The sequence below is a fragment of the Protopterus annectens genome, chromosome 1.part1, assembly GCF_019279795.1.
Source record: "Protopterus annectens isolate FY-2018-M chromosome 1.part1, PAN1.0, whole genome shotgun sequence".
In the NCBI taxonomy this organism is placed as follows: domain Eukaryota; kingdom Metazoa; phylum Chordata; order Ceratodontiformes; family Protopteridae; genus Protopterus; species Protopterus annectens.
The window spans coordinates 303,587,298-303,612,052 of NC_056726.1; positions in this window are offsets into that span (position 1 = coordinate 303,587,298).

A 24,755-nucleotide genomic window follows, 5' to 3' on the forward strand; every position below is an offset into this window, starting at 1 on the left:
AACATACATTCCAAATGTGGCATTGTACTCTATTGTGGGCCTAATGAGTGATGAGTAGAGGGGCACAATGACCTCTCTTGATCTAGGTGTGAACCCTTTCGTGATTAGGTGGGCTACATAGAAGGAATTTCTAACCATTTTGGCAATGTGGTTATCAAAGGAGAGGCTGTTATCTACCTGAGTCCCCAGGTCCCTAATTACATCTTCTGTACTTAGTGGATTACCACCTATGTGATAATTCATGGACACTTTGTTTTTCCCAAAGGGGATGACTATGCATTTTTAGCATTTAGCTTGAGGCCATGGTTCTGACAGCAGGTATCTGTCTCTGTGAGACTCCTCTGGAGGATGTCTGTGTCAGCCAGAGTCTATTATGGCCCCCAGTTTGCAGTCATCTACGAACTTGGTTAGCCATAGTCCTCCCATGCTTGCCTGTACCTCGGAGAAGTATATACCAAACAGGAGGGGTTCCAGGACCGAGCCCTGTGGGACACCACTTGTGACTGGTTTAGAGTCGGACATGGCACCCACAACTCTAACCATGTTTGTTCTATCCATGAGCCAGCTGGCAGCCCATCTCATGACATAGGGGTTAATGTTCAAGCTGGTGAGTTTATCTATGATGCCAGAGTGGGGAATGGTGTTGAAAGCCTTGACGAGGTCCAGGTAGGCTGTGTGGACTACCTTTCCTTTATCTATGGCCTTGGTAACTGTTTCAAAGAAGTCAACTAGGTTTAGGAGGCATGATCTGCCTTTAACAAAGCCGAATTGGGTGGCATCCAGTGTCTGGAGGTTCCCAATGACTCTGTTTATGAGATCCATAATGATTCACTCCATAGCCTTGCAGACCAGGCTAGTCAGGCTTATAGGGCGATAGTTCCCAGGTTCTGTTGTGGCACCACCTTTGTGGAGCAGGATGACTGTAGCTGTACGCCATTCTTTCGGTACATAGCCTGTGGTAAGGCTAAATTTGAACAGTGAATTTAGGTGAGGGTTTATTTCATTTTGGAGCTTGTGTAAGACGCAGCCTGGGATACCATCCGGTCCCATTGATGCTGTGTTTTTAGCTTTGGAGAGGGCTGTTTTTACCTGCTTGTCTGTGATGTCTGGGGCTCTGCATTCTTCTTGGATGGACAAGGGCCCTTTTGGGGTTGGGGGGTAAAGTTTGCACTAAACCTGTCAGCCAGAATGTTGGCAATGTCAGTTGGTTCAGTGTATTTTTTGCCATTTTGCACTAGCTCAGAGCATATCTGAGAGTTTCCACCTAGATTCTTGGCATAGCTAAAGAAGGCTTTGTGATTATCTTTAGAGTCTTTGGCAATTTTTCTTTCGAAACTGGCCTTGGATGATTTTATGAGGGATCATAGTTTCTTGCTGATATTGATCAGTGATGCCTTTCCTTTTTGGGATTTTGCTCTATCATGTAATAGTTTCCTCCTTCTGTTATATAGTTTATTTATGGCTGGAGACCACCAGACTGGTTTCCTCTTTTTGAGGGAGTGAGTCTTGGTTTTACTTGGGATGGCTTGATCCATGCATTCCTGTAGGTGCTCATAGAATGCATTTGTAAAGGATTCTGCTGTTTGGGCAGCATTATCCTTTAGCAAGGGGGCATGGAAACTTTCCACCTTGGTCTTGAGAAGTGAGAAGTTGGCTCTTGAAAAGTTTTTCACAGTGGTTTCCTTGACCGGGGTTTGGGTCAGGATGTGGATGTCCAGTGTGATTAGTTTATGATCTGATCTTACCAGCAAGGGGTTTACCTCTGGTGTGGAGCATTGATCCCCCATGTTGGTGATGATCAGGTCCAATATGTTATCACCTCTTATGGGCATGGTGACCAGCTGTTCCAGGGCATTTGAATTTATAAACTCTAGGAAGCATTGGGCAAAGGAGTTTTTACTTAAGTAGTTATCCCAGTCAATGTTTGAGTAGTTGAAATCTGCCAATATCATGGTATTTGGTAGGACCTTTATATTTTCCAATGTTCTCAGGAATGCTGAGTGGGGGTTCTGAGACAAGGTAGGTGATCTGTAGCAAGCTATGATCTGAAAAGCAGCTTTGCCAACCATTAGTTGCACATGGATGGTCTTTGAGGCCATGTGCTGTGCTACTAACCTGGAGGTGTGGGTATCCATTATGAAAATGGATACACCCCCTCCTTTTGTATTTTGGTCTGGGTTCGAAGTTGTATCCTGGTAGTGCTGGGGTGCTCTCTGGAGCCTTGAACCAGGTTTCTGTTACTGCACAGATATCAATTTTTTCCATGCTAAGGAGTGTCTTGAGTGCATGCATTTTGACGTTTAGACTTCTGGCATTGAGTAGCATTACCCTCAGTTTTTGGTTACTTGTGTTGTTTAGTGAGGTGGGTTTGTCTTTTGAGCCTTGCCTAAAAAAGGCCCTATGGGGGTGCAAGAGCCTTGGCCAGTTTTCAAAAGCCTAAGGGCAACAGGTGCAAGCCATTTCTGGCGAAGCAGCGTGACTTGTCTAGCATGCCGTCCAAGGCTGACAGATACTGGATCCCCTTTAAATGACACTAATAGCTTAGCCAATTGTTAAAACTGATCATTTTATCTTTGTATTGTGGCATCATTCTTGGTGAGGGCAAGATGCTACTCAGGGTTAGGGTCATACCAGCCTGGGCTAGATGATCAGAGAGCTCCTCTATGTCTCTTTTCATGTAGTCCAGGGAAGTACATCTCAGGTCATTCACACCAACATGTACAGTGACAGAGTCATATCTGCACTTGTTTTGGAGTGCCCTGAGTGCCTGTGTTATGTGGTGGATCCTGGCACCTGACAGGCAGCTTACAGTAACCTTCTCCTTGTTCAGTCTAGTGAGTGGAACGTCAGTGTGCCTGACAATAGAGTCACCTATTACTAGTGTATTGGGTGTGTTGTTGAGCCTTAAGGGCTGTGGTTGCGTGGCACACTGACTCTGTGAAGTATGTGATATGTGGTTGTTGTTTGAGGGTGGAGGTTGCTTGGATGTCTGCTTTGGAGGTCTCTGCTGCTTAGACAGATTTTTATTTAGAGCCTCTGAGTATGTTTCCGTGTATTTATGTGTATTGCTTGCTGGTGCACGTATGACTGGTGTATGTGAGACTGTAAGTGTGGTACAAGTGTTTCCCTTCATCTCCTGACTGGCTGTTCCAGCCTTGGGTTGAGAGAGTTTGGCCTCCAGTTTGGCTGTATAGTTGCATCTTTCACATACAATCATGTTTGTTGGAAGGAGGAGATGGTTGTCTGTGTACATAAGGCAATTGTAACATTGCCTCAAGATTCCCAGATTCACCAGCTGGACTAGAGAGTATACCTGAAACTGCCTCTTGGACATGCCTGTATGTGTAAATGAACTGTTTTACAGAGGTGAAGTGTTAGGATTTATTAGTGCTTACTGAGAGCTTGGAGCAAGTGCTGGGATGTAAAAGGATAGTTAGAGTGCTTTATTTGAGAGTTTGACTAGTTCTAAGGGAAAAATTGAAGAGCAGACTTCTTGGAGCCTGGAATAGTTTAACCCTAGCTAATCGGCGCTGGGTGGTGCGCAAAACCATGCAAAAACGCGCAAATGCGGGTTTTAAGGCAGGGAGATGAAATAGATAGGAATTAGCCCAAAATGGCCAATAAATCTACAAGTTGCTGAGCTGTGACCACTCCTCCAGGGACAGATAGGCTGCTCAAAGCTCCCCACTCTCACTGGTGAACAGCGAAACTTCCTCCTATCCAAGTAGGGATATGGGCAACACAGGAACTTATAACACAGTCCTGAATTCAGCAGAACCTGAAAACTGGACTAGACTAGCTAAGAAAAGGCAGGAAACAAGACCATTTTATTTGTTTTTTTTTTTTTGGCAGAGAATGCACTAAACTTTCACAAAAAGCACTTTAAATGCTTATAACAGGCTAGTACACTTTAGTGTGTAGCCTACAACAGTTAAACAGCACAAAAACAAACTTAAACGACTTTAAAAAAGTGCTAAAAGTAATACACAGTTAAGTATGCAGCAAGGAAGGTTTTTTTAAAGTTCAGAAATGCTAGCGATTGCTTTTTCGGCGAACTAGCAGTCACAGGGAAAAAAAAATGCAGAGACAAAATACTTATATCAATTGAAAGTCTCTCCTTAGTCACTCTGCTGCTTGTAGTACTCTGCAGGACACCACGAGGAGCTTGGCTGAGTAGTATACAAGCGAAAAAACGCACAAATGCAGGTTTTAAGGCAGGGAGATGAACGAGATAGGAATTAGCCCAAAATGGCCAATAAACTACAAGTTGCTGGGCTGTGGCCACTCCTCCAGGGACAGATAGGCTGCTCAAAGCTCCCAACTCTCACTGGTGAACAGAGAAACTTCCTCCTATCCAAGTAAGGATATGGGCAACAGTGGAACTTATAACACAGTCCTGAATTCAGCAGAACCTGAATACTGGACTAGACTAGCTTAGAAAAGGTGGGAAACAAGAATATTTTTTTGTTTTTTTTCTTTTTTTGGCAGAGAATACACTAAACTTTCACAAAAAAAAACACTTTAAATGCTTATCTGACATTACAGTCCTGTGTCAAACCATGTTTGCTTGGGTTTCTTTTCTTTTGTGCACTATGTGTTCACCATCACATTTATTCAGGTGTGGTTCTAGAATTTGCTCTACAAAACAAGTCATGCTTAATGTTGTGTATTTATATCTCTGTCATGTTTCCACTTTCTCAGGGAACACAGCTTGCAGAATTATGTAGTTCCATACCAATACTTCTGTGGATTGTTGGAAAGAATACTGGTAGTTTTACTTGGTTTATGTATTTTTTTATTTTAAGCACCCTTATTAAATTATCACTTTGGACATAGACACATATACATTAATAGAAAAGAAAAACCATGTTGATATTGTTTCATTTGCATATATTATACATTACATATGTGTTTTCTTTCTTTATAACAACTCTCATTTAATCCAACATTGCATAAATTTCTCAATTTCTGTTTTCCCTTAAATCTCACTCCTCCTCAGCATTATTTAGCATGTACTGTTTCTGTTATTGCTAAGCAATTTGTTCCTTCCCTCTTCTAAAGATATTTTGCATCAGAATTCTGGGGGATTGCCATCTAACAAAAACACTTTATAAACCTTCAGTTCTGCAGTATCTTGCAGGATAATTTCCTTTTTAATGGGATCAGATCACACTCAACCACCATCAAAGAAAGTTTTTACAAATGCTTATTTTGAATACCTCCCTTGATTATTTCTTAATTAAATTTGAGCTGAAATATCTTCAGTACAATATTTCTCCTCTTTCTGTGTTGCTCCCTATCTATTTTTTTGGGTTCCTATTACATGAACAAACTTTTCAAAGTTCGAAAGTCATACGGTTGACATCATATGATCGAACTTTGAAAAGTTTGAAGGTTAAATGTAACAGCGCCGCATGGTGCAGAATGGGAGAATTTCCCTTTTCTGCACTGAAGTGCGATCTCGGAGTTGGTATATTTAAGTAGGGGGGTGTGGGGGTGCAGGGAGGCTTACCCCCCTGCTCGGAGCATTAGGGTAAGTTTTTTTTTATGTTTTATTATATATTCGAAGTTTCAAACTTCAATCATATGTTGTCGAACATATGGGATTCGAAGTTTTGAAACTTTGAATATATGATACAGACCCCTATTTTTCTTCTGTTTGATAAGCCACAGTTTACCTATACAAAGTTGTCCTTTCTTAATGGTGTTTATGGTTCACGCTACAGTTTAGAGATTCATTATGATTATTCTGATTGTGGTTTCTGCTTTCTGCTTTTGCTGATGTAGCATTCTGCCTTGAAAGTTTTATGTGCCTTCTGCTTCCTGAGTTTCAGCACTCAGTAGTGTTCTCTTTTATCTTCCATGTACTTCCATTTGGAAATTAAAGCTTTCCTTCCTTTTCCCTTTGCTTTATGCTTTATGTACTTTCTTTTTTATTTTAGTTTTTATTATTTCCATTGGTTTGTGTCCAATTTCTCTTTGCATAATGCCTTACTGTGGCATATTGATATTAATCAAAAGAGTTGTCTAAAACTAACCCAAAGTAGATTTCTGTAAGCTTAGATTTTTGACAATAAAAATGTAATAAAACATATATTTTGTAGGCATTTCCCTACCTGTTCAATCACTTCAAAATTTTGAAATTTTCTCCTTAGCCCCATTTGTAAACACCAACTCCACAATTAATATTTCTTCAATGAGTTGTGTCACTATATACTTTGAGGCATGCCCTATACTGGGCATCGGAAATTGCTGTGCTCTAGATATTTGATGAAGTGATGTTGACTAAGATCACATCTGACATATTTAGGTCTCTCACATTTCTCCCTCCTGTGCCACTCCCACATATTTAGATCTCCCAATCACATTTCTCCCTCATGTGCCACTCCCATTCTTTTCTGTATATGAGTTTAGGGTTTTAAAATCATTCTTAATTAGAGTATTGTATCCTTTGTTTTCTTCATAAATTTGTATAGCTCTCTTCTTGTTCCTAATTAGCTCTTTTAAAATGAATTACTTCTTTCTACAGAGAGCTATAACTGATCTGCTTGTAATTTTTCTTTCTAGAATTGCGGGAGGAACATAGGGTGACATACAAGAGTGGAGGAAAATGCACACGGGTGGATTATATCTTATGTAGAAGGGCCAGTCTGAAGGAGATTGGAGACTGTAAAGTGGTGGCAAGGGAAAGTGTAGTTAGGCAGCATAGGATGGTGGTTTGTAGGATGACATTGGTGATCAAGAAGATGATGATGAGTGTGAGGGCAGCACCAAGAATCAAATGGTGGAAATTGAAAAAGGGTAATTGTGAGGTGATGTTCAGGGAAGAGTTAAGACAGGCACTGGGTGGCAGTGAAGAGTTACCGAATAGCTGGGTAACTACAGCAGAGCTAGTAAGGGAGATGGCTGGAAAGGTGTTTGGTGTGACATCTGAAAAGAGGAAGGAGGACAAGGAGACCTGGTGGTGGAATGAAGAAGTACAGGAGAGTATACAGAGAAAGAGGTTGGCAAAGAAGAAGTGGGATTGTCAGAGAGATGAAGAAAGTAGACAAGAGTATAAGGAGATGAGGTGCATGGCAAAGAGAGAGGTGGCAAAGGTTATGGATAAGGCGTATGACCGACTGGCTAGACAGAGGGACCGAGCTAGTAAAAATGTGCAGCAGGTAAGGGTGATAAAGGATAATGAGGGAAACGTACTCACAAGTGAGGAGAGTGTGCTGAGCAGATGAAAAGAGTACTTTGAGAGGTTGATGAATGAAGAGAATGAGAGGGAGAGAAGGTTGGATGATGTGCGGATAGTGAATCATGAAGTGCAGTGGATTAGCAAGGAGGAAATAAGGATAGCTATGAAGAGGATGAAGAATGGAAAGGCTGTTGGTCCAGATGACATACCTATGGAAGCATGGAGGTGTTTAGGTGAAATGGCAGTGGAGTTTTTAACTAGATTGTGTAATGAAATCTTGGAAAGTGAGAGGATGCCTGAGGAATGGAGAAAACATGTTTTGGTACCGATTTTTAAGAATAAGGGTGATGTGCAGAGCTGTAATAACTACAGAGGGATTAAACTGATCAGTCACAGCATGAAGTTATGGGAAAGAGTAGTGGAAGCTAGGTTAAGAAGGGAGGTGATGATTAGTGATCAGCAGTATGGTTTCATGCCAGGAAAGGGCACTACAGATGCGATGTTTGCTCTGAGAATGTTGATGAAGTACAGAGAAGGTCAGAAGGAGTTGCACTGTGTCTTTGTGGATTTAGAGAAAGCATATGACAGGGTGCCTAGAGAGGAGTTGTGATATTGTATGAAGAAGTCAGGAGTGTCAGAGAAGTATGTAAGAGTGGTACAGGATATGTATGAGGGTAGTGTGACAGTGGTGAGGTCTGCATTGGGAGTGATGGAAGCATTTAAGGTGGAGGTGGGATTACATCAAAGATCAGCTCCGAGCCCTTTCTTATTTGCAATGGTGATGGACAGGTTGACAGATGAGATCAGACAGGAGTCCCCGTGGACTATGTTGTTTGCAAATGACATTGTGATCTGTAGTGAGAGTAGGGAACAGGTGGAGGAGACTCTGGAGAGGTGGAGATATGCTCTAGAGAGAAGGGGAATGAAGGTCAGCAGGACTAAGACAGAATATATGTGTGTGAATGAGAGGGAGGATAGAGGAATGGTGAGGATGCAGGGAGTAGAGGTGGCGAAAGTGGATGAGTTTAAGTACTTGGGATCAACAGTTAAGAGTAATGGTGAGTGTGGAAGAGAGGTGAAGAAGAGAGTACAGGCAGGATGGAGTGGGTGGAGAAGAGTGTCAGGAGTGATTTGTGACAGACGAGTACCAGTAAGAGTGAAAGGGAAGGTCTACAAGAGGGTAGTGAGACCAGCTATGTTATATGGGTTGGAGACAGTGGCAATGACAAAAAGGCAGGAGTCAGAGCTTGACATGACAGAGTTGAAGATGTTAAGATTTGCACTGGGTGTGATGAGGATAGACAGGATTAGGAATAAGTATATTAGAGGGTCAGCCGAGGTTAGAAGGTTTGGAGACAAAGCCAGAGAGGCAAGATTACATTGGTTTGGACATGTGCTGAGGAGGGATGCAGAGTATATTGGGAAAAAGATGCTAAGGATGAAGCTGCCAGGTAACACGAAAAGAGGAAGGCCTAAGGTAAGGTTTATGGATGTGGTGAGAGAGGACATGCAGGTGGTTGGTCTGACAGAGCAAGATGCAGAGGACAGGAAGAAATGGAGACAGTTGATCACTGTGGCGACCCCTAACGGGAGCAGCCAAAAGAAAAAGAAGAATTGCTAGCAAATTATGTACCCTGAAACTGTTATTCTCTAAAAACAGCAATTTGTAATGGATGTATAATATAAGTTCTGAGGAGTTTTCCTTTTTTTTTGTTTTAACAGAGGCACCAAGCAGATATTTCTGCATTTCTGCCATATGAACTTTGATAATTTGAGTTAGTTGCAAATAGTGGCTCCTTACATATATAGTTTTTTATCTTTACACTTTTTGAATGTGAGTTTTTGTTCCTAGGGTATTGTTTAGGTCAGAAACTATAGATAATCCCACAGATTTTTCTGGAGACAAAGTAATGTGGTAGCAAGGCAAGTTTACGTATGAACAGGTATCCTGAGAAATCATAAAAGTAAATCTAATCATGACAGAGAAATGCCTAGCTTTATACACAAAGTACAGCAATAAGATTTTCACACACCCCTAGATTAGGTGGTTCCTATGAAATATTCTCAAAAACATTTCACACTTCTTAGCTGACTGCAGCATTATACAATAAACTTTTCTTTTCTTTTCCATCTAAATGACAGCTGAGATTGTATCACCCTTCTGGAACTTTCATTGTCTGTAACCACAAGCTTCTCATATTCTTACAGTACCAGCGAATTTACTTTTGCTTGACAATACTTTATTCAACAGAATTTTATCATAATATCACAGAGCAAGGTCATAGTATAACAGTTTCCTGTTTATATTTCTCTTCAGTGTTTCTACCAAAGTTTTATCCGTGCATGTCTGACAATGCCTTTGCTCATATCACAGCCTGACAAATCACAGTTACACTCTTCTTAACTCAACTTTTACAGAAGTAGTTGTTGCATGATATCTGAAATAGCATTTTTCTGTCTTAACTTGCACAGAAGTAATGTCTTCGATAATTATACTTGAAGAAATACATCTTTCTGCCTAAGCATTCTTCCTAATAATGTTTTAGTTCATATATTTTGTGTGTACCATGCTCCTTAATCTTTAACAACATCCTGGTTTCCTTTTTCTGCTAGTGCAGCAACAGGAAGGTAGGTTTCTCTTACTCAGTCTTGGTTATGCTTATTCAATCTGGTGGATTTTTTTGAAAAGGTCACCAAAGCAAAGGATGAAATCAAAACAGTACACACTGTATACCTTGACCTGACCAAAGATTTTGATACAATTCCCCACTTATGTACAGCAGAAAAGCTAAACTAACTGGAAATAAACCCCTGTTTCACCTGCTGGATTGCTAACTGGCTCACAGGTAAGATGCAGGAAATCAAAATAAGTTGCACTTACAAAGAGACCAGTCACCAGTGGAGGCAGTGGAGTCCCCCAGGATTCTGTACTAGGATCTTTACTGTTTGACATATACTTTTCTGAAGTTAAAAGCCAAAACCAAAGTGTCCTGGCTGATTATGTTTGCAGATGACTGCAAGCTAGCAAAAGTCACTGAATCCCCAAATGACTTAGCCATCTTGCGGGGAGGTTTGTCCCAAATAAATAACTGGTGCCAAAATCATGGACCAAAACTAACTGCCAAACATGTGTTACTGTATCCTTTTGGAAATCATCTATCTCAGGGAACTACCACCTTAACAATACTTCCCTAAGAGCTGACCTACTTGTTGAGGAATTGGAAAATTATGTGGACAGTGACCTATTAGCCAACATATGTGCATTGTTGTAAGAAAGTCCTTCTATATTGCACAGCTTATGTGTTTAGATCTAGAGACATAATTGTCCCCATTTACACAGCCCTCATTAGGTCAGTCATTGAATATGCCATGTGTGTCATCGCCACTCTGGGCAAGTAATCAAGGAGCTTGAATCATTACCACTGACACTAGAGAGGGACATTTACTTGGAATACAAATGGATACACTCAGTATTTCAAGATACAGATCCCTCTGCATCAAGCACAGTTTCCATTGAGTATATAGTGAACACAGTCAGCCTGGAGTCTGGATTTCTTTATATCTGTCTCCCTCCAGGGACCCAGTAAGGCTCCATACTAGCACAGCTATAGGGTTAAGTTCTCAGCTGAGTGACTAAGCCTAGTCCTCCAGCATCCTTTCTGTGAAATCAGTGCTTCCTGTCCCTTTTCCAAGTAGCTGACACACACACACACACACACACACACACACACACACACACACACACACACACACACACACACACACACACACCTGGGAAAGACTGGCGCAGATTTACCCGATGTGCCACTTTCTGCCAAGAGTATAGGGTAGTTATCACTGCCACAAGACACTACAAAGCCAGCTACCTAACACTCTTGCAATGGTACTCAATTATACTGAGTAAAATTAATATTAATGCAAATGGTAGTGTTGATCAAACAGCCAAGCTTTCAGGAGTGGCCAACGTGTCACCAATAGATATAAGTACTCTCAAAGATTAAAATATTTTCTAAAGGACCAGCCACAATGAAAAGCTTAAATATATTTAATAATAAATAATAAAATAACATGAATATACTAAATATATATTTACAATAAACACCAGAGTTTCATCTCAGGAAATATTAAAAATAACACAGCTGGAAAGATTCACACAGTTACAGAAAAACAATACTTAACCATTCTCATATATTTTCCTGAATGATCTAGAGACTTACTGTTCCTATTTACTTAATAGAGTAGGCAAGGGATCCTTTTGTGTCTGGTTCCAAGAAACAGACTGCCTTGAGACTTCTGCCTAACTTAATATTAAAACATTATTTCTGTACAGAATGACATCACATCCATATGGTCATCTGACTTCTGGTTCCCATGCAACCCCATTGCTAGAAATGGCCAGGATTTAGCACCTACATGTCAGTAATGCACACACAAGAGCATTGTTCAAATCTGGTGCAGCTTTTGGACGTCATAAAACAATTACAAATGTCTACTTCTCCTACAGAGAATAACAAACTATGCTTCTTACAGACATTGCATCTCTGGCTTCATTGAAAACTGTGACCTAGGCCCAGTAATTAAATTTCTTACTGTTTTCTAACGTTAGCTGGAGCTGAGCTTAACCTCTTCTCTTCTACTACCCACTGTATGTATATATATATATATATATATATATATATATATATATATATATATATATATATATATATATAGTTACAATAATGCATGAACATTTCTTTTCTGCCCTTACATTTTTAACATAAACAGCTTTATAAATACATTTTTCAACAGAAGTATCTGTACAAATCAGTTTGATATACAAATAACATATAATTATTTGCAAAATTCCAGCTAGCTGCACTGGTATATGTTACATATCCACTGCCCTTCTTCACCTGGCATAGCTGGCAATACTTTACATTATCACAGCATGTATCTGTCAAAACACATTCAACAACTGGAATGTCCACAGAGATATCTTACTAAAAGGATACAAGACCTAAACAGCATGCCCTGCATTGATCAAATCAAAGCCTTTTCTCTGTACTGTTACTATTAAGAGGTTACCTGTGTCTGGCATACAAGGCATCCTCCAGCCCAAACTGATGGATTTACTGCACACCAGCAAATCAAATGGGATCAGAAATTCTTGGTCTAGGGACCTAAACCTCTTCTGCAACGTCAACAGAATAGTTTGGATGGACAGGCTAATCTCAAAAAGATTACTACTGCTGCTCTGGAACAGACTCTCCATCCACACAAAACAAAGTACATCCTGGTATCCCTGCCCATATGCAAGCACAGCTTGGATGTATGGATGGGAAACAGAAAATTTACCTCAGTACTCCCCCTTGTACTGCTAATGGAGAGAGGCATCTCCAAAATGCTTTATCTCATGGCATAGGTCCCCTCAAATTATCTATGATATGATCCCAATTATTCTCTTTAGGGGTAATTAGCAACCACAAGAAAGGTACAGCCATTGTCTTACCAAATGGGTTAGTTAATTTGAGCACAAAAATGGAAACTGGTTTGACTTAAAATGGCCTGCAAAGGTGGGTTGCCTAGTATATACCTAAGAATGTACTATTGAAATGCAAATATTTTTTAAAATGTTTTGTCTGTCTGCAACATTTTGAGGAAAGTAATGAAACTTCTTCCATTCTTTCCCTATGTATATAAGAGGGAAGAACTTAGTTTGACTCATGAAATGGCACTGATAGTTGCTTAGACACTAATCAGTTGGAAGGAGATGTTTTCCACATAGCTGGGCATGTGAAAAGAGAAAATGTTTTGGTGGAAGGCAGGAGCAAGGAAAATTTCATTAGGAAAGAAAGAAAGAAGAAATATTGCACATACGTGGCTATATATATTTGAAGACTTTTCTGTCCAGGAGTATTATATTGAGCAATAGTTACATATAAGATGTGAACAGTAAGATTGTTTAGAGTGCAAAATGATTTAATCAGTTACTAGCTAGCACCTATTCACCTGACTAAACTCAACCATTGATTAATAAGAACAACATAATGCATTTATATAATTAATCCATAAGAGAGTTGCACATGGTTTACAGACACTTAAGATTTGAAATTGATTATTTAAACCAATGGTTAGATAGAGTGGAAATGGATAACATAAGTAAGAATTGCATTCAATACATGGAAAATGGAAGCTATTTTCTGTGTTCTAGCAGAATGCCCAATATATGATAAATCGAGGAAGAACTTATATGCTTCCCTTTTGGGGCCAAAAATGAAAGGCTGGTGTTACAAGATAGCAGGGAAATGGATGCATTCATTTTTTTCTGTTAATTAAGACTTGTCATTATATATGATCACTGCCACAATTAGAACAATGTTAAAGGTAAGAAAACATTACAATGATATATAATTAGAGATATTGTGAAATAGAGATGAAGTTGTGAAATGTTTGGTATAATTTTGAAATTTTTAATGTGTTGTTAATTAAATTGAAGCAGCAAAAGTTAATTAATGTTATTAATAAAACAATTCAGTCAAGCAATGAAGCAACAAAAGTTAATCAATCTTGCAGCAAATGTTAATCAATCTCATCAATAAAACCATTCAATTAATCACGTGACCAGACTCAGTTGCACATCCTTCATGCGTTAGCCCTTCCCTGGCCAAACCTAATCATCTTGCTGAGACTTTATAACTACTTACTTATCATTTGCTGATGGTATTGATAATTATAAATTATTATATGGCTCTCTGGCTAATCTTTTATCTCTTGCTGCTGCTGACTCATTTTTATTTGCATTCATTTGTTAACCAGATAAGCTCTCAGATATGTGTCCCTTTTCAGGAGTGACACAGGAGCACTGCCTAGTTTAATGAATTGGTCAGAGTCACACAGGAGGAAAACAGAAGTAGAAAGAACAGAATGTGCACACTAGTCTGCAAGAAGCAGGTCATTAACACCTCAAAGTCTTAATAATTTGCATTAAAGGCTTTGAATGTTACTCCCTCAAAATAACTATTAAGACATCTATACCGATATGACATTACAATAATGGCAAGTTGGTGGAACTCCCACTCAGTAAACATTGCAACAAAAAGAAAAACACTTCTTTTCATTTGTACTATATCTCCAATCTACCACTGAAAATTTGATTTTAATCTGGCAGGTAAGGTACGTAAGCAAACCATTAGGAAATGCAAAGCCAACAATGAACTTAAGATAGCTACTACTGCAACCAAAAGGCATTTTGTAGTTGTATTAGGCAACTGATAAGTAACTCATGAATCTTCCTGGAGCTTATCCCCAATAGGTTCTCCTACCTAGACCTTGAAACCATTGTCAGCATTCCTATGGACAAGTCCTCTTCCAATATTATCCCTTCTACCCTTCACATTCTCCTCTCCTCTCAAACATCCTTCCAGAAAGCACCCTTGCTCAAGTCCTATTGGCTCTTTCTAAAGCTTATAATGCCAGTTCCATGGGTCTTGACAATATCCCTGATTGTCTGCTGAGAAGTACTAAATCTCATTTAGCACATCCCCTCCATCACCACTTCTGTCTGAATCTCTCTACAGGTCATGTTGTATGGAGACCAGCTGTTGTGGTACAAATGCATAAAGATAGCCCTTCTACTGATCCTTTGAATTACCGGCTTATCAGTCTAACTAGTATTCTTTGCAAGGGTAGGTTAAGTATAATAGCTGAACTAATTATAAGCTATGTAGAAGAGATTTTCTGTCTGGATCCTAATCAGTTTAGTTTTTTGAAAGCTATGCTGTATGTGTTTAACTTAATTGATTTCTTTGAAGGGGTGACTGAAGACATGTATGATAGGGTAAGCAGTCCATATCTTTGTAGACATTGCAAAGGCATTTAACATTATTCCTCATACTTGTGTTATTGACAAGCTCTCCCAACTGTGCATTAATCCATATGTAGTCTGATGAACAACAAACTGACTATGTGACAGAACCCTTGCGGTTTAAGCCAGAGTTACCTAGTCTAGTTAAAAAAGTCATCAATGGTGTCATACAAGGTTCTCTACTGGGTCAGCACTTCTTTGCCATCTAATTCTTTGATATGAAAGCTAAAGTTAGGTGATTGTAGCTAGCTTAGTTGCAAATGACTGCAAACTGGCATGGTTATCAAATCCCTTTGTGATAGAAAGTCCAGAAAGAGTAAGACAGGACCAATACCCAGTTACTCATAACTTCAAAAAAATACAGTACAGTTGCCTTTGAAAAATCAAGTATCACGATTGTGCATCATATAAATAACACTCTGTTAAATGTTTTTTTTCTTTTGCCAGCTACTACTAACTTCAGGTACACAACATTCTTACTGTTCTTTCTTCCTCTGGGAGGTGAATATATTGAAGGGTACTGCAGACATGTCTCTTATTCAAGAGCACTTCCATATAGTGTAGCATCTGCCGAGAGGTTATTGATAATAGGTGAAGTCCATACCATCTGGGGAAAAAATACTCTTTATTTTTCAATTGGTAGTCTAGCCTCAGGGTGCATATACATGGAGTATTTCCAACAACTGTTCAGATAATTAATTATATTAATTCCAAAGGGTTCATTATACTTGCCCACTGACAGCATGATCTGCCTGGACTTTATCAGAAGGAATGGGCTTTTCTAAGGCATTGCTTGATCTGCTTGTTATAGTTCAGTTAGGTGAATTTTTTCTAATATTACTACTGGTGCTAACATTTCAGTCTTTGGTTTGAACAAAACTGATTTTGAGGTCTTTATGTTCAAGCTAGTAAGTAAGTGAAATGATTTTCAAATCTTTTTTAATGGCCGTGGGTGAGGCCGAAGAGTGCCAAAGTGACATGATGACCAGCATATAACCATGCACTGAGGGATGTTAGAGCAGTGGTAATAGTGTAATGGAATAAAAAAACAGTAAAAGCCTTGGTACAATATCTTATGATGCAGCAGAAAGCCTAGGGGAGGAGTCACAGAAAAAACTGCACAGCTTTTTACACTATGTCTGTGTGCTAGGTAATTTCTGAACCATGCTGAAGATTTACTGTTCGGTATAGTCTGGGCATGTTCGCTGATCATACTACCACTGTTTGTAGGAAGGTATGTCTGATTATTTATAGGTCATGTAGGATGTTGTATATGAGTTGTCTCTTAGGTATAAATCCTAGATCATTCCCTTTGACATGCAGGATGATTGTGTGAAGACGTTTTGTTTGTTGAACTTACAGCTGCATTCTGTGTCTGCCCCATCGCTCAGTAACACATTAAGCTAAAGCTTCTGAAACAGCTCCAATAATACCTTTATTTAATTGTATTGCTCTCTAGCTAACTCATATTTCCAGCACAGAGCTACCCCCACCCAATGTCCTTTATCCGAGACTTGGAAAGATGTGAAACTATGAGTAACTAGATTTTCAAATAAAAAGGAGAGAATTAAATTATTTTAAACTTTTCAGTTCTGCTTAAATATCAGAGACACACTTAGTGACATGTATGATAATTTTACTTTGTACTTTTCTGCTCTGTACCATAACTGGTTTTATATCCTGCTTATCTTTTACCATTTTGTGTCTGCCCCATCCTCTATTATTGCCTTTATTTGATTGTATGTCTCTGCAGCTAGCCTGGTCAATTTTTCCCAACTCTCCTACCTTTATTGCTGGTGTTGTTTTATAATAAGGCTGTGTCTCTGGCCTCCACCCCTTATGATGATCTGATTTCCAAAGTCCCTCCCTTCCCTCTTTCACTGCTATAGACTGTGTATAATCTGTTTATGCTTTCTTCCCACCCATTGTTTTCCATAAAGCCATGATATTAAGTGCCCACCCAGCAAACCAGTATTGCTCTTGAATAAACCTCCTTTACTACATATTCTGCCGGATTCAGCAAGCCCTGCACAGTGTGCAGGACTAGTGCAGAAGCTCCAGCAGGCAATATGTCTGCCATGTGATCCAGGAATAGGCTGTAGAGATGTGCACTAGCGCTCCTTCATTAATCCTGCATGGACTCAGCTCCTGTATGCAAATTATCACATTTTCAGATGAAATCCATGCAAATGAGGTAAATTTGCGATCCAGGAAGCTGAAAGCCAGCCGTGCAGGACTAGTATAATCTGTAGAAATTTACTTGGTTAGTAACCGAGTACATTTCTGCAAACTACAAAATGGAGCCATGACAGCTCCAAATAAAGGGTGGATATTATGTAGAAAGCATGCCAATGGCCAAATATATGGCCATTGGCATGGAAAGCAGTTGCAAAGATAAAAAAATTAACTTTTATTTTTGTTTAGCCGATCTCGGCTGTTTAAGCATAGGGCAGCAATGCACAAACGGGATTGGGCGAAAAAAAAAAAAAGCTAAAATAAGCATTCTAACCAAAGTCACTATTTTGCCATTATACTCAATGGCAGGCAGAAGACAACATGGCCAGTGAACAGTGCTTGCTAAGGGGGTAGGCTCAGTGTGGTACCTGTAACTATGCATCAACAGGCAATCCTATGCAAACAAGGGGAATGATACTGAATCTCAGATTTCCCCTGCATGCTAGTCAGCATCCAACAGTGTAAGAGCAGAAATAGCTTGGTGCAAGCCTAGGACTTAGCTGACATCATAGAGGTGTGTGTCAGGCATACTGTAAGTGGGTTGGAGCCCTTTGGCTCGGGTTTGCCCTTAGCTTAGCAAAGCTAAACAAGGGGGTATGTCTGAGGCTGCCTAGCTCTCTTTATATTGCCTAAACGGGTGTGCGCCACATGCACCGGGTTTTAAAGGAAAAAAAAGTAAGCCAGGAAATAGCATCTCTGTGCACATTTGAGCACTATGTTTGGAAAACAGCAGTAGGAAGATAATCTAGGAGAACTAGCATAGCTGGCAGGTGAAATGTATCAGAATCAGCCAATTACACAGGCAGCAGACCAGCCCAGAACATTACTATAAACTATGCAAACACCTTTCCCTCTGTTTTATCTGACAGAATCTACACCACCGGTGTAGACAAGCAGAGGAATTTTATCAAACAAAAAAAAACAAAATGATAGGGGCTGCAATAGCTATCATACATCAACATGTGGAAGAGTCTGAGGGTGGTGAAGATGAGAATGCTGTTGACCAACACACAGTGAGGAGATGGAGAAGAGTGTACAGACCCAGGGTAACCTACCAGGGGCTACATGAGCTGGAGATAGTGGAGCACTATAGGGTGGACAGGGACCTCCTACATCAAATTGTTGAGCTGTGCTGGCCATGCCTCACACATAGAACTAAGAGAGAGGAACCCATAGGCCTAAGAATACTAGCTACAGTTACCTTCCAAAGGCCAACTGGAGATATAATGGGGATCTCACAGGCATCAGCATCCAGGGTACTCCACCAGTTCCTGGATGCCATGTCAGTATGCCAGTGAGCATGTATATTTCCCCAACACTCGTGTGGCATTGGCAAGCAATATGCATCTCTTCCACCAAATTGCAGAATACCCTGTGGTAGTGGGTGCTATAGGCTGCACGCACATATGCATCAAAGCACCACCTAATGAGCGGGGTAGGGTCTACATCAATCGCAAGGGCTTCCTCTCCATCAACTGACAGGTCATGTGCGATGCCCAGGGCATTATAATGAATGTGTGTGCTTGCTGCCCTGGAAGCTATCATGATTCCCACATCTGGCATCTGACGCAGTTGTACCAGAGATTTGCCAGTGGGGACATCCCTTACAGTCACCTAGTGGGGGATGCTGGTTATGCACTGGAGCCATGGCTGATGACACCCCTCAGAAATGCACACACCCAAACAAGAACTCCATAATAAGGTACACGCACAGACCAGAGTTGTAATAGAGCGTGTGTTTGGGATGCTCAAGTCATGGTTCCGGAGTCTGGACACATCCGGTGGAGCCTTGCAGTACTCCCCAGCTACATGTACACAAATTGCCATCATATGTGCTATACTACACAATATCATCCTGTGGAAACAGCTGCAGCAGGGACAGCATGGGGCAGGGCCACACAGCCACCCGCCATTGCCAAGGCCCGCACAGGCACAGAGTGACTCGGAGGAGGAACAACCTGAGCTTGCCCCAGTAGGCAGAAGGAGGCATGCCCAGTATGCCCTGGCCTTGGCAAAGAGGCAATGCATAGCACATACACTGACACAGGAGGGACCCAGGGAATGACACCACTCCCTGACTTGCACATACAGTAAAAGGGATGCCAGACATGACACTACCTGTTCTCAACCATGTATAAGGAGTGTACTATGTGCATCCAACATAGGCAGCCCTCCAGCACCATTCTCAATACTGGCACACCCACAAGGTAAGTCACTCTCGTTACCAACTGCCGAATGGAGTAGTATGTGTTGTTTCTTGTATCTGTGGTATGGATGTGAGCATGCAAGGGAATTGGGTGGCTGAATGGGATGCCAGCAGATAGTAGACACCTATAGTGGCACCATGAGATCTGTAACAAATACTGGTGTCACCATAATAGCCAGTACTACACATGGCGACAAAACCCACTGCAGGAAATGTGCTGGGCCACATGTGTGTCCATATGACTCACACATGCCAGTCAGGGAGGTTCACATACCCAACAACAGTCTAAGCCAGCAGGACAGTTGTAGGCAAACACAAACAAAGGCTGTGCTAAGGCCTCTGAATGATGGCTATGGGTACCCCCCCCCCAGGCCTACACAGACAGACTACAGTAGGTCAGGCAGTGGTGTGTTAGTTATGAAGGGTAGGAAGTCAGAAACTGATATGTAGGTCAATCAAACCTAAGAGCTGTAGTACACTGATATGCCACTAGTCAGCATGATAGGTTAAAATACAGGATGAAATGAAGTACCTGACATGCCAGTACAGTCATAGCAAATGTGTACAAGTGTCAGGTGTGCCACTCCCCAATCCTATGTAGAAACAGTCAGGTGTGCCTCCAAGCCTGTGTAGAAATGTAGAAACTGTCAGGTGTGCCCCCCCAATCCTGAGTAGAAATGTAGAAAAAGTCAGGTGTGGCCCCCCAATCCTATGTAGAGATGTAGTAACAGTCAGGTGTGCCCCCCACAATCCTATGTAGAAATGTAGCAACAGTCAGGTGTGCCCCCCATTCCTATTTAGACATGTAATAACAGTCTAGTGTGCCCCCCAATCTGATGTACACACATTGTAACAGTCAGGTGTGCCCCCCATATCCTATGCATAAATGTAGTAACAGTCAGGTGTGCCCCCAATCCTGTGTAGAAATGTAGAAAAAATCAGATGTGCCCCCCAATCCTATGTAGAAATGTAGTAACAGTCAGGTGTGCCCCCCCCCAATCTTATGTAGAAATGTAGCAACAGTCAGTTGTGCCCCCCATTCCTATTTAGACATGTAGTAACAGTCTGGTGTGTCCCCCCCCAATCCAATGTTTACACATTGTAACAGTTAGGTGTGCCCCCCCAATCATGCATAGAAATGTAATAATAGTCAGGTGTGCCTACCCCCATTCTTATTTAGACATGTAGTAACAGTCTGGTGTCCCCCCAATCCGATGTACACACATTGTAACAGTCAGGTGTGCCCCCCCATATCCTATGCAGAAATGTAGTAACAAGTCATGTGTGCCCCCCAATCTTGTGTAGAAACAGTCAGGTGTGCCCCCCCAATCCTGTGTAGAAATCTAGAAACAGTCAGGTGTGCCCCCCAATCCTACGTAGAAATGTAGCAACAGTCAAGTGTGTCTCCCATTCCTATTTAGACATGTAGTAACAGTCTGGTGTGCCTCCCCCTTCCAATCCGATGTCGACATGTAACATTTATGTGTAGGTATAATACCAGTGGAGCACAGATTACCTGAGGTGGCCAAGATAGCAGGATAGATTGTAGCATGTGTACAATATGCAGTCATGCATGTGTTAGGTTGGTGTGTGTTTCATATTGTGTGAGAGTGGTCAGTATGTATGCATGTTGAGGTTTGACCTGGTGGCCATTGCCCACTCCTGCCAATGACAGGGCCAAGTCCTCACAACTGCAGTACCAAAGACAATTCCCCCCAGTATAACATATGCTGGCAATAAGCTATTGTAAATGCATGGTGGTAATATGAGTCACCATCTGAAAGATGGACATGGCATGACTGTTGGGCTAGACATACAAGCAGTACACAGGGAAAAGTACCCCAGACATACAGAATATAATGTGTAACCATGAAATGAACACACCCTTAGAATTGTACATGCAGGTATGCATCACATTATCTGGGCTTGTAGTAGGGAATACCGATGTCGTCTGGCCAAACATTTGCAGATCACAAAGGTAATAGGACTGATGTATTCAGACATGACTGATGTCCCTACACAAGCCAGCATAACTGGAATGCCCCAAGCATATCTGTGAGTCAGATGCAGGTAGTGTCCATGGCACACATGCACCCAGGTTCACCCAAGCACCACCCACAAGTACCTCTCTGGTCGTATCCCTGCTGTTGGGAATGGGTACAATATAACCCCCACCTGTGTATGGCAATAGCAAAAGAATGCAGCATGCAGTGCAGGTGTGTCCCTAACTGTAAGTAACACTCTGCCAGCATCCACACCACCTGATCAATACTGATAGAAAGTATTGGCATGAACACCTAGCACACCTACCCTGTCACCCTGGGGGAATATATGGTATGGCAGTCTGGGACTATAGGACTAACAGAATGCAATGACCTGCTACAGCTGGCCTACATCACCACCAAATGGCATACAGGCCTCTGTGAAAGGCCTGTGTCTCACCCATCCTGCCAATGTATGTTATGTCATGGACACCCAAATAACAACATAACACACTCCACAGAAGCCATATGCAAGGCCATGTGGACAAACCACAGTAACATGTCCACCATGTCCCACTGCATGAACTGTGGACTAACACCAAAACACAGCTGTGATGAGGTGATAACTCTAGAGAAATTATCAGAGAATGTATGCATAATGTATGGAAGAGGATAGAATAATAGAGGGGGGTGGGAGCATGGCAGCATGGAATGTGCAAGGTCTGACACACAGCTGTGTGCACATTACTATCCCTGGCTGCAAACAAAAAAAATGGATGGCTACAAACCTGCCCGTGCACCACAATAGGGGTAATGTCCTGACTTATGGCCCCTGCCTCTGGGTAACCTGTGTGAAGCTGTACAGCTGTGAGGTATTGCCACAGCAAGATAAGGCCATACTGTCATGTCGATGGATGTACAAGTATGGGATCCTCTGCCATCACTGTACCAAGGTGCTGAACTGGATACACAGGCCCAGCAGCAAGAGTCTACAGCTCCCCCTCCAGAATGACATAACTTTCCATGAATATGTAGGCATTTGACCACAATACCGGACACAACTACATTCACCCTGTGTTCCCCAGGACTTCGCTGTGAGCATAATTGTCCAAATGACAGTACCTGAGGACATAAAACATCACAGTGTATAACAGTACACATGTCTGAATATCTCTTCTAACACCAGTACCATGTAGCAGAAGCAGCACAGACATAATCACCTATAGTACACAATATCCCTTGCACAGTGTGACCCCATATTGCCAACTGATCTACAGATAGGTTTCATAGGTTCATAGGTTCATACTAGGCTATCTGCCCGAGGGCATTTATAAGCCTAGCCCATAGTTTTGTGGCTTACGCCACCCCTTTTGTATGGGGAACTATACCCATTAGTTTGCTGTGCCTCTGTCTAGCAGTGACACTGAGGTAATCCCTGGAGTATATCTGCGATCTCCCATCCATTGGTCAAGATTTCTCTTGAACAAGGCCAGCGAGGTGCTCTGCCTCACATATACCGGGATTTTGTTCCACAGCATAGGGAGTCTTTGGGTGATGAATCTATCCCTCCAGCACGTCCTATTAATAGCCGTGTCGAGGTTTAAGTCTCCCCCCTTGTGGCTCTGACGGTTCTAGATTTTTGAGGTGAAGCATATTCATCAAATCTGGGTTAGACATGGCCTTGTATGTCAGGCAAAGGTCACCTCTGAGCAAGCTGGCGACTGAATAGAGCTGGAGTTCTTTCAGTCGGGCAGCATAGGACAGATTTTGAGACCCTTTATCCTTTTGGTGAGGAACTTTTGTGGCCTCTCCAGCTGCTGCAAGTGTCGGGTCAGATACATTCCGAATGGGGCATTGTACTCAATCATTGGTCTGATGAGTGATGAGTATAGGGAGACTATGACCTCCCTTGATCTAGATGTGAATCCCTTCATGATAAGGTGGGCAATGTAGAAGGTCTTCCTAACTACTTTAGCTACATGGGTGTCGAATGACAGGCTACTGTCAACCTGGGTCCCAGGTCCCTGATAACTTCTTCTGTGCTCAGAGGATTACCACCTATATGGTAGCTAGGGGTAACCTTGTTTTTCCCGAAGGGTATGACTATGCATTTTTTGGCATTTAACTTTAGGCCATGGCTCTGGCACCAGTCATCCGTTTCTGTGAGACCCTTCTGAAGGATATCTGTGTCAGATGTGTTTTCGACTACAGCGTCCAGTTTGCAGTCATCTGCAAACTTTGTCAGCCATAACCCTCCTGTGTTTGCTTGTACTTCAGAAAAGTAGATGCCAAACAAGAGTGGGCCCAGGACTGAGCCCTGTGGGACACCACTTGTGACAGGCTTTGAGTCTGACATGGCGCCAGCAACTCTGACCCTGTGGGTTCTGTTGCTCAGCCAGTTTGCAACCCATCTTATGATATATGGGTTAACATTTAAGCTGATGAGTTTTTCAATGATACCCGAGTGGGGTATTGTGTCGAAGGCCTTCGCCAGATCGAGGTAGGCTGTATGGACTGCCTTTCCCTCATCAATGGCTTTGGTGACTGTTTCGAAGAAGTCAACCAAGTTTAAAAGGCATGATCTGCCTTTGACAAAGCCAAACTGGGTTGGATCCAAAGTCTGCAAATTCGCTATGTCTTTATTTATGAGGTCCATTATGATACACTCCATAGCTTTGCAGATAAGGCTTGTCAAGCTAATGGGCCGGTAATTTCCAGGGTCTGTGGAGGCACCGCCTTTGTGAAGTGGGACCACAGTCGCAGTGCGCCACTCCTGGCACGTATCCAGAGGTGAGACTATGATTAAACAGCTGTCCTAGCTGTGGGTTTAATTCCTCGTTGAGTTCGTGGAGCACACAGCCTGGGACACCATCAGGTCCCATGGATGCTGTGTTTTTTGCTTTGGAGAGAGCAGTTCTCACTTGGGCGTTTGAGATGTTTGGGGGGCTGCAACCATTTGGTATAGATATCTCTCCTTTTGGGGGGGAGGGGGGGAGAAGTTTGCACTGAACCTGTCAGCCAGTATGTTGGCAATGTCTGTAGGATCAGTAATCTTCACATCATTTTGAACTAGTTCTGAGCATATCTGGGAGTTTCCTCCCAGGTTTCTAACATAGCTAAAGAAGGCCTTATGATTGTCTTTTGACCTGCAGAAACAGTTTGCTACCTGTAGGTGTAGAACACAAAGGTCTGCACTGGAGTACAAACTACCTGGAATGGATCCACAGATTCAATACAGAAGGGCATACTGGGCATGCTCAAACACTTAGAGAAATTAAGGCAATGTCGGACAACAACATACTA